This window comes from Phoca vitulina, unplaced genomic scaffold (assembly GCF_004348235.1).
Source record: "Phoca vitulina isolate PV1807 unplaced genomic scaffold, GSC_HSeal_1.0 scaffold9, whole genome shotgun sequence".
Classification (NCBI taxonomy): Eukaryota; Metazoa; Chordata; class Mammalia; order Carnivora; family Phocidae; genus Phoca; species Phoca vitulina.
Window position 1 is genome coordinate 47011819 of NW_022589712.1, and position 12953 is coordinate 47024771.

Sequence of the window (12953 nt, forward strand, 5' to 3'; positions counted from 1 at the left end):
TCTCAGAATTAACATGAGTTTCCCCACTGAGAGGGCCATGGAGTGCCCAGCACAGTGAATAAAAATAAACCACATTCATTGGGATGTTTTATAACACTGGGGACAAAGAAAAATCCTAAGAAATTCCAAAGCAAAAATACAGATTTCATAGTTTGGATAAAGTATCCAAATAGTATCAGACCTCTCATCAGCAATACTGGGTAGCTGGAAGACACTAAGTGCCTTCACATATTAGAAGGAGAATCATTTCTAATCTAGGATCTATAGCAAGTGGCCCTATTGATTATTTGTGAGGATAGGCACACCTCACAATATCATACTTTTAAATATACAAGATTCAAGAAACTCTACCTTACATGTACCTTTTTGTAAAAAGCCTTTGGAGGATGTACTTCACCAATGAAGAGAGAAACAAACAAAGTAGGATACAAAGTATTTACAGAATCAGGAAACGCAAGTAATAATCCAAAAGAGAACTTTGGAAATTCCAGGATACATCTGTGCAGCAACTTGTTTAGAATGAAACCAGGCAGAAGTCTCCAGAAGATTTCTCCAAAAGAGGAAAATTGACAGAACACCTAATATACTTAAACATATGGAGAGATTTGCACAATTAGAAAAGAGTTAGGATTGAAAGAGTCATAAACTATTGAAAACTAAACAAGAGAATTACTAACTCCGTCAGAGTCAGGATTTGTGTAAAGGGGGGCATGAAAATAGTATACTCCATGACTCAACTGAGAATCCATAATAATCCATAATAATAATTCATGATAAAACTCATAACAATCACGGTTGGTCTGTGTTGGGAGAATGGGCTCACAGTGTTTGTGTGGTAAGAGTTCATGTGGTCAGTGTAGTGGAGGAGTGTGAAGGAGAACCAAAGCCTTCTGTTCCAAGAGGGAACGCATTATTCAATGTTTAAAAATTCAAGAGAAAGTAATATAAGCATGATATTTACAAAACTAGCCAAAAAAATGCCAAAATATTCAGCTGGAAGAATTGAAAGTAGTTGTTTTAGAGGAGGTGAAAATGGCATTGGAGTGGGCAGAGAGTGGCTGTCTTCCCTAACAAGCCCCATACAGCTGTCTCTTTAAGATACGTTCATTTGTCACCTTGAAAAAATAAAGACCAAATTAAAAAAAAAAAAAAAAAACAGCCTAGTCTTAGTTGTCTTGGAATTTACACCCTAAAGAGGGGTAGGATACAATTACATAGATGTGTAACTCTACCTACCAATTGTGCTAAATGCTATGACCTAAATTTCTTGTTTAATCTTGTATGAATCCTGAAAGGATGGGAAGGTGCCCATTCTTAATGAGGTCTGTGCCATCCCCAGTAGTTGGTGAAAGATCATTATGAGTCATGAACTTCGGAAAAGAGTAAGGAACCATCCAACGTGGCATCTGTTGGGCTAGAGTCACTAACTGCGAGATGCCACCTGGAGCATTCTGTTTAATGATGGCAAGGTCAGCCACTGTGACCACGTGAAGGGTAATATTCACCTGGAATAACCTTCACTATTTTCTCTGTTCATGGAGGTTAACTTTATTGGCCCTAGTAACAGGAATAACCACCTGGAGCCACAGACCAGGAGAACCTGTGAGGACGTCAGAACTCGTCTATTCTTCTTTTGCAGCCAGGAAAACGCAGGCTCCAGAAGGGTAAGCAGTCTGCCCCAGATCTCAAAACTATCTAATGCCAGAGTTAAAGCAAGAACTCAGATCTCCAAGTTTCTTATCTAGAAACTCTTCACTACAATTATAGAAAAATATATAGCTGGGCCTGTTAGAGAAGCTGAAATTAAATTAAACAAATTAAACTAATTAACATAGTGTTGCCCAACAATAGAAAACTTTATTTTCTTTGTGCAATGATGAAAGAAAACATTGCAAAAAATAATTACTTTTTCTATTTGAATTTTGCATTATTGTCTAAATTTAGTACCTGATAGCAGCTTAGGGATGATCAGTCTCTTCTTTATAAAATAAATAATTTAAATTTTATATTCATCAGTAATTATGTGAAAATCTAATGGTGATAACTTGTTACAATATTTCCAAGGAATGCCTATAAATACTGCAGTATATATATGATTTGCACACATTCTCATCCTGTTTTAAATAATGGCTTTGCATTTACTGTGGATACTTATATTTTAATAGTTTTAATCATATGTAGAGAACATACTACTGTTTTCTTATGCTAATGAAACATTATATAAAGAAGTATATGCTAATGAAACATATAAAGAAGTATCTTCCCTCCAGAGGAACCTTGTAATTTAAGACAGCATGTGCATATCACTCACACATACACACACACAGTCAGGCCCCTGAATTCCCTGAAAAAAGAATGCTTGTTTTACCAAAACAAGAAAGCTCTTTTTTAAAATGTTCACACTGCTGCGCCAGGACTCACATGTTAGTTATGTCTACCGTAGTCAGATCTACAACAGCATTTTGAAATCTTGCTGGGGTCCTGACACCATGTACTTGTACTCTTCTAAAGGATTCCCTGCCACTCCAATAGAAGCTTACTACAGGTTCAGAGAACAAGGCTATTGTTACCAAAGAGAGACTGTTGAAGGCTTCATTTTTTATTCCTGTAGTAAGGAAGCTTTGTAATAATTAGGTTAGAATATGATTTCTGATTCTGAGATCCGATTGGAAAATTCCAAGAAATACTCAGGATATCCCAAAGAACATTTAGGATTGTATTTAGGGTTGTATTGACCCTGTGATCATTGTCCACTCAGAACAGATTCTCAGTGATACAAAGGAAAATAGCACATCGATATGATGAGCATTAGACACGATATTAGGCCACATGATATCTATGAAATTTCCCTTTGGAAAGCAGGAAGTATCTATGATTCGGTAGATTAAACAATAATTTTCAAATATATATTTTTGTGAATTTTACCATGTTCCCTCTGTCAATCAGCCAGAAGGAGGGTTAGCACTCAGATGTATGACCCCATGTCTGTGTTTTCCTCTGTAATGCTCTGGAAGACTCTGGAAAGGTCAAGGAGCCCCCAAAGGATTATTGTTGGAAGATTGCATGACTTGAATTTGAACAGTTCTTCAAATCCAATACATATTTGACTGAAATATGCATATTTAATCTCTAGATTACTGAGGTAAACATAGCAAGAACAGAAAAGGTGACAAAAGAGTTATTCCTGCAAGTATGACAGTGAATCATGTGATTCAAAGCAGGGAAATGGAGTGTATTTGGTTGTTACTGTCCCGGATAGTTTAACTCAGGGCACTTGCTGTGGACTGGATTGTATCCCTCATAAATTCATAATTTGAAACCCTAGCCCCCAGTGTGATGGTATTTGGAGTTAGAACTTTTAGGAGGTAATTAAAGTTAAATGAGGTCATAAGGATAAGGGTCCTAATCCAGTAGGATTGGTGGCCTTACATGAAGAGAGAGGAAGATCTCTCTCTCTCCACATGCATGCACCCAGGAAAGACCATGTGAGCACACAGTAAGAAGGCAGCCGTCTGCGAGCCAGGAAGAGAGGTCTCACCAGAACCTGACTGTGCTGGCACCATGATCTCAGACTTTCAGCACCCAGAACGGTAAGACAACAAATTGTTTAAGCCACTCAGTCTGTGGGATTTTGTTGTGGCAGCCTGAGCTAAGACAACACCACAGTAGTGTACTGCGGAGATTGGAATGTTGAAGCAAAGCCTCCACCAGGCCCAGTGCAGGATCCCAAGACCAGAGTTAGAGCAGAGTCTAGGTAAGAGCAGGGATCGGAATAAAGGCAAGACTGAGACTATGCATGGGGCAGAGTCATCCACTGAGGAGCATTGAAGCAGGATTTGGCATAATGAGTGAGAGCTTCGGCTTTGGACTTAACTAGGTTAACTTATTTTTCTCTACCTTCCATAAGTTGCAAGACTTTAAGCAAGTTACTTAACTACCTTATTCCAATTCTAGTACCTCACAATGGAGATAATAATGCTTTTATCACGTAGCCGTTGTGAGAATTAAATGATTAGTATTTAGCATAATGTTAGTGCAGGCTAACATCTTTATGAATTGGCAACTATGTGTAGTAGCCAAAGCCAGAGAATTTGGGGTCTAAACTGGTCTACATTCGTTTGTTCATACTCCAAAGATTTACTGCATACGTACTATCTGCCAGGCAAGATCATAGGTGCCAGAAATAGAGCAGTGAGCAAAACAGGAAAAAAAAAAAAAAAACCCTATCCTCATGGAGCTTACGTTCTAGATAGTTAATGAGCCTAATGACAAGAACCTGAACTTGGCAGGCTCCTGAGTCCCCAGCCATGTCCTACATACAAAAAGGTCTTGTTCTGGGCAACTCACACAGTTCGGGGAATGGCTAAATATATGTAAAAAGAGACAAAGGAAACATATGCTGCCAAATAGCTTGTCACAGGTATGATAAATATTGCTCATTTCTTTTTCAAAAATGCACGAAGGACTCATATTGACATGGCATCTTGTCACCCTTATTCTCTAAAAGCTTTTCTTCTCCTTCATCTCTCCCCTTTAAAAAGACAGGCTTTATATAAAGACAGCATTCTTGTCCTAGAAAGTATACCTTGATCTATCCATTGTCCCATAATGTTTCATTTGCTTTCCTGAATCTTGTTTCTGAAAAAATTTCAGCCTGGCAGGGAGGAAAACAGATTTTTTAAACAATTTGGGAAATTAAAGCTTCACAATGATACTTTCTGAAAGGGACCCCTTTGTGTTCCCAGCTCCCCTTCTCAACATTTGTGGAAGTCTGTGTAAGACAGTTTTGGGAACCTCCTTAGTCTTGGGGTGTATGCGTGATCTCTTTTTTTATATTCATCTTTCCCTCTTGATGAAGGCAAACTAAAATGTGGGGACCTTGGCCTCATAAATAATTGCAGAGTGGATTTTGTTTTGTTTGGTGGCCATTTACCATGTTATTTGTTGTGTTTTTCACTCTTTGTCATCCCTCTGCAGGGCTGATTGGAGAATGGATTTGGTTACAATTAATAAACCATTTCTCATATCTAAAAAACGCATTCTCCAAGACATTTCTCCACAATAACAGTGTAGTGAAATAGGTTGTTCTTTTGTTGCTTTGGAAGTGTGCCTTATTTTCCTTTATTATTTTGAGGCAACCTGAGTTCATGTATACACAACCCAAAATCAAAACAGCTAAGAGAAGCGCTGAGATAAGCTGCCCATCATTTTATGCCTAAATAAAAGAAAGGGAAAAGTAAGAGTAAGTGTTTTTGCGAAACTTCGATGAATACACAATCGTGGTCAATAAAGAACCACTAGAAACAATGCTGAAAACAAATTGGACTTAGTCCAAAACTCTTTCCATGTTTAAAAAAGTTTGGAATTTCTTTTCTTCTTCCCCTGTAAATGCATATGTGTACCAGTTTTGCCCACAATAGAAAAGTAAGTTTATTTCAGTAAGTCTCTTCTGTTTGGTTTATCACATGGATCATGGAAAGGTATGATTTTAGAGTTTGTTGCATTTAATGCACACTTATAAATTAATATTGCCGAATAAAGATAGCCCTTCAAATAGCAAATAAACTCTTACTAAGAGAAGCTCCTCTTTTATAACTAGAACACCTCTCACAGGACTAAGTTCTTTGTTAGTAAGATAAATTCTAGAAATGGATTTCAGAGTAAAGACCTCAGTATTTGTTTTTATTCTTGTAAAACCAATAAAGTGCTGACAAAGAGCACTATAATGTGTCACCATAGTTAGAAATAAGGCACATTTAAGAGTGTTCTTTATTGCCTTTTGAGGGTTGGATATTGCTGTCCTTACCCACACTACCATTTTACAAAACAGCAGCAAGATGGTTAGATTCATTTGAGCCCCACCTGAATATTATATACACTCTTTAAAAATGTCAAACCTTTAGGAATATTAAGTGATCATAATATACCATCCTTATGTTCCTGTAAGTTTAAGTCTGAAATAATGCTGAATCTAAAAGGGTAAAAGGGTATGTTTTTCCATTGCCCTTCATACCATATTATTTCCTATAAAAGAGCAACTCCATGTCAAAAGACCTAGCCATTGCAAGTGTTATTTTTTTAGATAAGAAATGCAAACACTATTTTGATACATACTTGTTTCTTTAAATCTGGATGTTAAAATGTGTAATACCTCCCATTCAAACTACAGTAAATTTGCATTGCAAGTTCTGAGCACAGAAGGTGGGATGGGATAGGAAAATATAACATTCAAACCCTGGTAAAGGGCATTCTTGGTTGAAAGGGAAGTGCAGATGCGCACAGATGACTGGAACGAAAATGGGAAGGGAGTTTGTCACCAAATTGCGGAGCGGAAGGCTTAAGAGCAGGATTCTCAACTCTGGCTGCACTGTAGAATCACCTCGAAGCATACCAGTTCTTGAGAGCAACTAGCATGCAAGTTAAGACCACAGAAAATAGTTGGTATGTCGAAATGAAAAATAGATGTATAACCCAGAGCCTTTCTCTGTGCTTTAAAAAAAAAAAAAAGCCTGTACATATTCAACAATTATACCTTTCTTTGTTTTGGTGGGAGGCGGGGGTAAGGTGTAGATGTTTTGTCATTTACCCTGGGTAGGCCTTCAGGAAATGCTTTGTTGCCAGTCTGACTCCCATTTCCAGCCACAGCCCTGTGGAGTTTACTTGATTGGTGAATGATGTCTATACCTGAGCGTAGGCGTGCATGTATATATAATGCTCTGTGTGAATGAAAAGCAAAATTAGTTCTTTCAGATATGTTCTCTTGGTTCTGATTAAAGATAAAAATAAAAGCTGTAAGTTTCCACAAATGCTACAAGTGGTTTTTTCTTGCAATGTCCCCGTTTATATTTTCAGCAGTATCGGTTCGTCTCTCTTGAAAAAGTCCTTCATTCAAGGACCACCTTGCAACCCTAGATCATTTATGGGTAATTTGGTAGATGATAGACATTTGAAATTACTGTGACAGGTGTTTTCACATTGTTTTTGCTGATCTGATAAAAAGCATATTGCCAGAAAAGAGTGTGGAGAACTTAAATTCCTCAGAATCAATTTGAAGCACCCTTTTGAAATGAGAATTGCTATAGAAGCATTTTGGAAAGAGATGAAGGGGTGGGGGGGGGAGTCCTTGAGATGAAAATACAGTTCAGGAAAACAAATGTAGCTCTTTGATGGGGACTATATGCACTGTGCTTTAATTTATTCATCATTGTTATTGTCCTTGAAATTGTTTGCTGCTACCATTCACATGATGGCCCCAGGAAGCGCCGAAGGGAGCCGGTGAAAACAACTCGATGGTGAACTATTACAATATATTGCAAAATAAGAAATAAGAATTTACTAAAGAGACAAAGAAATACTGAAGGCTGAAGGCTAAAAAATACAGGGAAAGACTCTTTTATATATGATGGCCCAGCGGTGCCCACATTAATCTGTAAAACCAGTGGCACCCGTGTTAAGTAATTTATATGGGAATAAAAATTGTTTTATATAACTTTTGCCGTAGAAGATAACATTCCATAAGCTCGTCGTATTTTTTATCTTGACTTAAGAGAAGTACTGCTGTGACAATTTTAAAAAATAAGAGTTCCACTTATCTCTTTGCAAGAGCTCCTTCTCTTCATTCTGTGTCCTTCCCCTCATACCCGCCCACCCACACCCAACTCCATCTACCCTCCCCCTTAGCCAAAGGCATTTGTGAAATATGGAAGCACTTATGTCATGCTTTTATTTGGTTGGGGTATTCTTAATAAATGCCTCCTGTATTTCAGAGGTGGTTTGAGGAGGTCAGCTAATGCAATTTCACTTTGATTACTTATTTGAATTTTGGATGCAAAGAACCCTGAACCAATTCCCTGAATTTGTCATAATCATAATTTAGTTATCCACGGCTGCTTCATTAGATTTAAGGTCCTTTCAAGAGAATATTGATTATTTCAGCTCTTGATTATCTAATAACAATATTCATAAGATGCCCTCTTCCTCCAGCTCCATTCTCCTGACTCACTAATAGGTCCTGACTTTAACTATTCTCCTTTTCCAGTCACAGCACCCCCACCCCCAGAAGTTACCACATCATAATGACACAGCGATATAAAGCAAGACCTTCTGTTCTTTCAGATGTTATACATTATTTTTCATAAATCCTTTCTGTCCCCTTTCAGTTTACCCTTATGGTTGCCATTAGAAGTCTGTATCTTAAACTCAAGTCCAAGCATGGCATTCCAGAGCTTAACAGAGCTTACCCACCTTGTACTTTCTGTGTAGAGAAAAGTGGTATAAAAAAGCCCTTGGACCAAAACGTGAAACTTGTTTTTCCAGCTAGATGACATCATCAAATGGGAACATTAACGTTAACACGTGCCAACTCAAATAAACTAATATATTTTTAAAAGTAGTTATATTTAACAATGTGTATTATCACCAAAAGGGAAAAAGTATATATTGGTCATATATGAACCTTTCACTCAAATGATTCATTAAACTGTTTAACAAAGTGTTTGAGAGCATCTAGAATATCCCAAGCACTTGTCTAAGCAGTAGAGATTCAACGGTAAACAAGATAGACATGGCCTTAGCCTTCCTGGAGCTTCCAGTCTGTTGACCATCCAGGGAAATAAGGAGGCGGTGACATCACTGTATGACAGGGACTTAGATTGGAGAGAACAGGGTTCTACCGGATCTAGAGAAAAGACAGAGAATTATTGGAGAAATCCTCCTGAGGAAAGTAACCTCTAAGCTGAGATCAAAAAGCAAGAGGGGAAATTAGTCGAGCCAGTTGGGTTAGTGATGTAGGCAGAGGAGCAAGAACACGACATATTCAGGGAATTAGCAGAAGCTCTAGATGAATGAATGAGCAAGGGTGGAGGAAAGACAGAAGAGGCCAGAGAGCAGTCGTGCAGGGTCATAGTCAGAGGGACACAGGATGAAGGGCAGTTTGTCGCCTTGAGGTGCCCTTGGGTATCCAAGAGAAGTTTTCAGTAGGCAGAGCCTACATTGCCAAAAAACAAAAGATGATTTCATTTTGAAATTTATGAACGGGTAGGAAACCTGTAAGTGTAATTAAGAGGTAGCTGAATTTCTTGAGATTCCTTGGCTAGTTTTCTAGAAAATTCTTTGACTTAGCTCCTGTTACATATTTATAACTCACTGACTACTGTTTCTGTAGCTCTTTTTCTCAACACATTTTGAATTTTATGCTTAAAACATATTTTATTGATGACTTAAATGTTTCCTATTCTAATTACACACCTTTAATTTCTCTGCATTTTTTTTCAACCAAAATTGATATAATTAAAAATGTTGTGGTCTGCCAGGAAGAAGTACAAAATAGAAAATGTAACAGGCTATAGCATTACACTTTGAGTCGATTCTGTGCAAGTTTAATTCCCTACGCTTGTCAAAAGTTGTTAAAACATTGCTTGCCTTTTTTGAATATAAAATGTGGACAGACATGTACTAATATATCAAAAAATGACACTATGTCAAAGAGGGCTTTCATGGGAGAATGTTCTGAATAAAATGTTTTCTTTTACAAAGAACCCGACCTGTTTAACATTCCAGAGCAAACCCAAAAGAACACAAAATGCCTGAACTTAACTGCCATTCACAACCATCAGTTTCATTTACCTTTCATACTTTTTTTTATATTCCAAAAATTGTTCCCCCAAAGAATTATCAGTTTTATTCCATGATAACCCTTATTTGAAGTAAAATAAAAGTAGCTTAGACCCTCCTCAAAATGGATGCCTTTCAGACTTACTAGCACTTCTGATTGTATGAAGATGATATGGTTTGCTATGTCTACTGTTAGACTCAATGTAATTATATGTGAAGCAGCAACTCCCTTATCTATTAGGAACACTTGCTGAGGCTAACTGTAGTTCGCTCTTCAGCAGATGAAATACAGAATTAAAATCTCAAACTTGTTTTCAAGGTTTTTTTCCGCATTTTAAAATCTTTTAACCTAGGGAAAGACGGTAGCCAGAAAAGAATGGAAAACAGATGGCATTTGAAGGCCTTAGCAAGATTGACAAAGCAGATGCGCCTGTATGTCTCCCCCTCCTCATTCTTCAAATAGTACTTCCCCATTATGATTCATTTGCAATGGATCCAATGCTTTGGGTCTTCTGAGGATTTCCAGAATTAAGATAATGGTGGATAGTTGGAATGTTAAACTGAAAATCAGTAGATAATTGGCTTTGATCAAACCTCATATCGTCTTATTGAAATAGGAGGGATATCTGTAAATGTTACGCACATGCTTGGCAGAGAATGCACTAAGCCTGGCTCTGGAGTGGGAATATCATTCATTGTTTAGGGTACCAGGGAGAAGGGCTGAAAGAAGTAGAAACAGATGGCAGTTGAGGTAATTGAGATACGGTACAGCTCAAGGCATCCTGGAATGCCACATAATTGTACTAGTGTGAAAAGAAGAGAAACATTCTATGTAACTTCACTTCATGTGTAAGCTGAGCCTGCTCAGAACTAAAATTCCTCAAGGGTGGGAAGGGATGCAGAAGGTTTGAGCTAATATCAGAGAATGGCAGGAACAGATTCCCCCACTAGAAGGGTTCATTGGAGAGTAGGAGGCCCAGACCAGGTTTTAATAAAATACCAGAAAATTCTGTGTATATGGATATAAGAGATGACTAATACTGGGAGCAATAGATTTTAATTCCTAATAGCTGAGCCAAATGTGTTGCCTTCATCTTTTAATTAATTCACACTATTATTGCAAGGAAGAGGTATTTTGTTGTGGTAGTGGTGGTGGTTGTAAGCATCTCACAACTGAAAATGCCTCCTTTAGAGCTCTTAGTTGGCGAGCTGGGACAGTGAGGTGCAGAGCTATAGAGTGAGGTTTTGCACCCGCCTCCATCACTACTAATTACGCGGCCCTTGGCAGGTGCCTTAGACTCCCTTGGCCTCACTTTGTTCACCTATAAAATGGGCCTAATGATACCAGCTCATGAGGCCTTTAGGTCAGTGCTAACACATATTTAGTAACTAATAAATGGTAGCACTATCATTAATAGGCAAATTTGCACAGCTTAGCACAGCACACAGAGGAGTAGGATATTCATGGACGTAGTTCTTCACTTTACCAGGAAACAATGGTTAGTGTGGGTGGTTAGAATTTCCTCATATTCTGTAAGCAAATATGTTTGAGAAGCTAGAATTATTTCTAAAGTTCCCAAACCTGCTCTCTCATGGTTCCTAGGTATATAAACAATGTTGTGTGTTTAAAGAGAAGTTAAAGGGGCACCTGGTGGCTCAGTCGTTAAGCGTCTGCCTTCAGCTCAGGTCATGATCCCAGAGTCCTGGGATCGAGCCCTGCATCGGGCTCCCTGCTCCACGGAGAGCCTGCTTCTCCCTCTCCCACTCCCCCTGCTTGTGTTCCCTCTCTCGCTGTCTCTCTCTCTGTCAAATAAATAAATAAAATCTTTAAAAATAAATAAATAAAATAAAGAGAGGTTAAAGTCAGAACATTTTCTTGAAAACACGTTCTAGTTCCATTATCACACTGACTCGAAGGTTTTTTTTAACACCAGTTGTTACACACTTACGAATCATTTGCTAAAAACAGTGGTTTCTCCTAAATGTATTAAAGCCAAAATTAGTTTATAAAATTTAGATCCCTTTAAAGTTAAAACAATCATATCCAACTAACATATAGACTGTTAGTACCTACGAGGTTAAAGTACATATCATATGTAACAAAGGAAACGTCAATGACATATCAGTGTTGGGTTCTACTACATCTTAGCCATTCTAGATACCCTGCAGTCATGCCTACTACCAGTGGCTCATTGTGAGTTACAACTGAAGCCAGCACAAGATGCAGAGGAATCCTGATTTATCTTAATATTGAAATTTTACAGCACTTTTTGAGCTATTTTATAAATTAATTAATTTCAAAATGGATGAAGCAGTATCATTGAGGTTTAGCTAATTATGTATAAATTAAATATAAGCATTTAAAATAACCATTTTAATTAAATACAAGACTCAGGCAACTAATCATTAAAAAGTAGAATTGGTAACTTGAGATTTATCATTCTGAATCTATTTGCACCACATTTCTAATGAATTCTTTCCTCTACTTAAATGAAAGACAAAATGTATCTCCCCAAAGTGGCAGCTAGTAAAAGACAACCCTTTCTTGGGTCATTGTTGTCAATTTGAAATTGACTCAGGCAAAAAAAAAATCTGCTTTGCTCCAGTCTCTTAGATACAAAACTGTAGCTACTCTTTGCTAAACCATTTCCAACATGACATATATTTTAGTTCTATAAACATCTAAGAAAAACCCTAATCATTGTAATAGCATTGATTACTGCAAAAAAAATGGATATATTTTGTAAGAAAAAAATTATACTTTTTATAGAGGAGGCTCTGAGGAAGAAAAATCTGAATAATTTGTGATTTAATTTTTTTAATTAAAATAATTTATTACAACTTCAAGAATAATGAGGAATAACGCTTTGGATAGCTTCATTTTCTATATAGTAGCTATATACTCCAAACTTTATATTTGTAAGGATATAAAAATATATTGCTGTGTTCAGATTTCTGTATGGTAATTTATATATGTTTAAAAAAATAACCACTGGCTAGTTTTTATTCTGCAGTGTAACTATCACTTAGCATAAACCATGATGCATGGTTAAGTGCTTAATAAACATTTGTAGGTTGAGTAAATATATCGATAAATTTTATAAAATATCTTTTAAAAGATTCTCTTTTAAAACTATTTATTGTTATATGATACCTTCTACTTTAACCTATTCCAAATAGTGAATAAAGCTGAAGTGCTTCTCCTTAGCACTTTGAGGCCGGTACATTTTTGTGCTATCCTGCCATCTATTGCTTTTCTGTATCCTGGAATTAGTATAGACATTAAAAATCCAAAAGAGAGCAGTGCCTCTGCTGGCTGAGAAAGACTAATTTAAAGGCAA

The 12953-nt window shown here is 37.1% G+C and overlaps 1 protein-coding gene across 4 annotated transcripts in view; it reads left to right on the plus strand.

Moving 5' to 3' along the window:
- Window positions 1-12953, plus strand: part of HS3ST5 (heparan sulfate-glucosamine 3-sulfotransferase 5) — a 265443-nt gene that overhangs the window by 144407 nt on the left and 108083 nt on the right. The gene's annotated exons all lie outside the window — the stretch shown is intronic.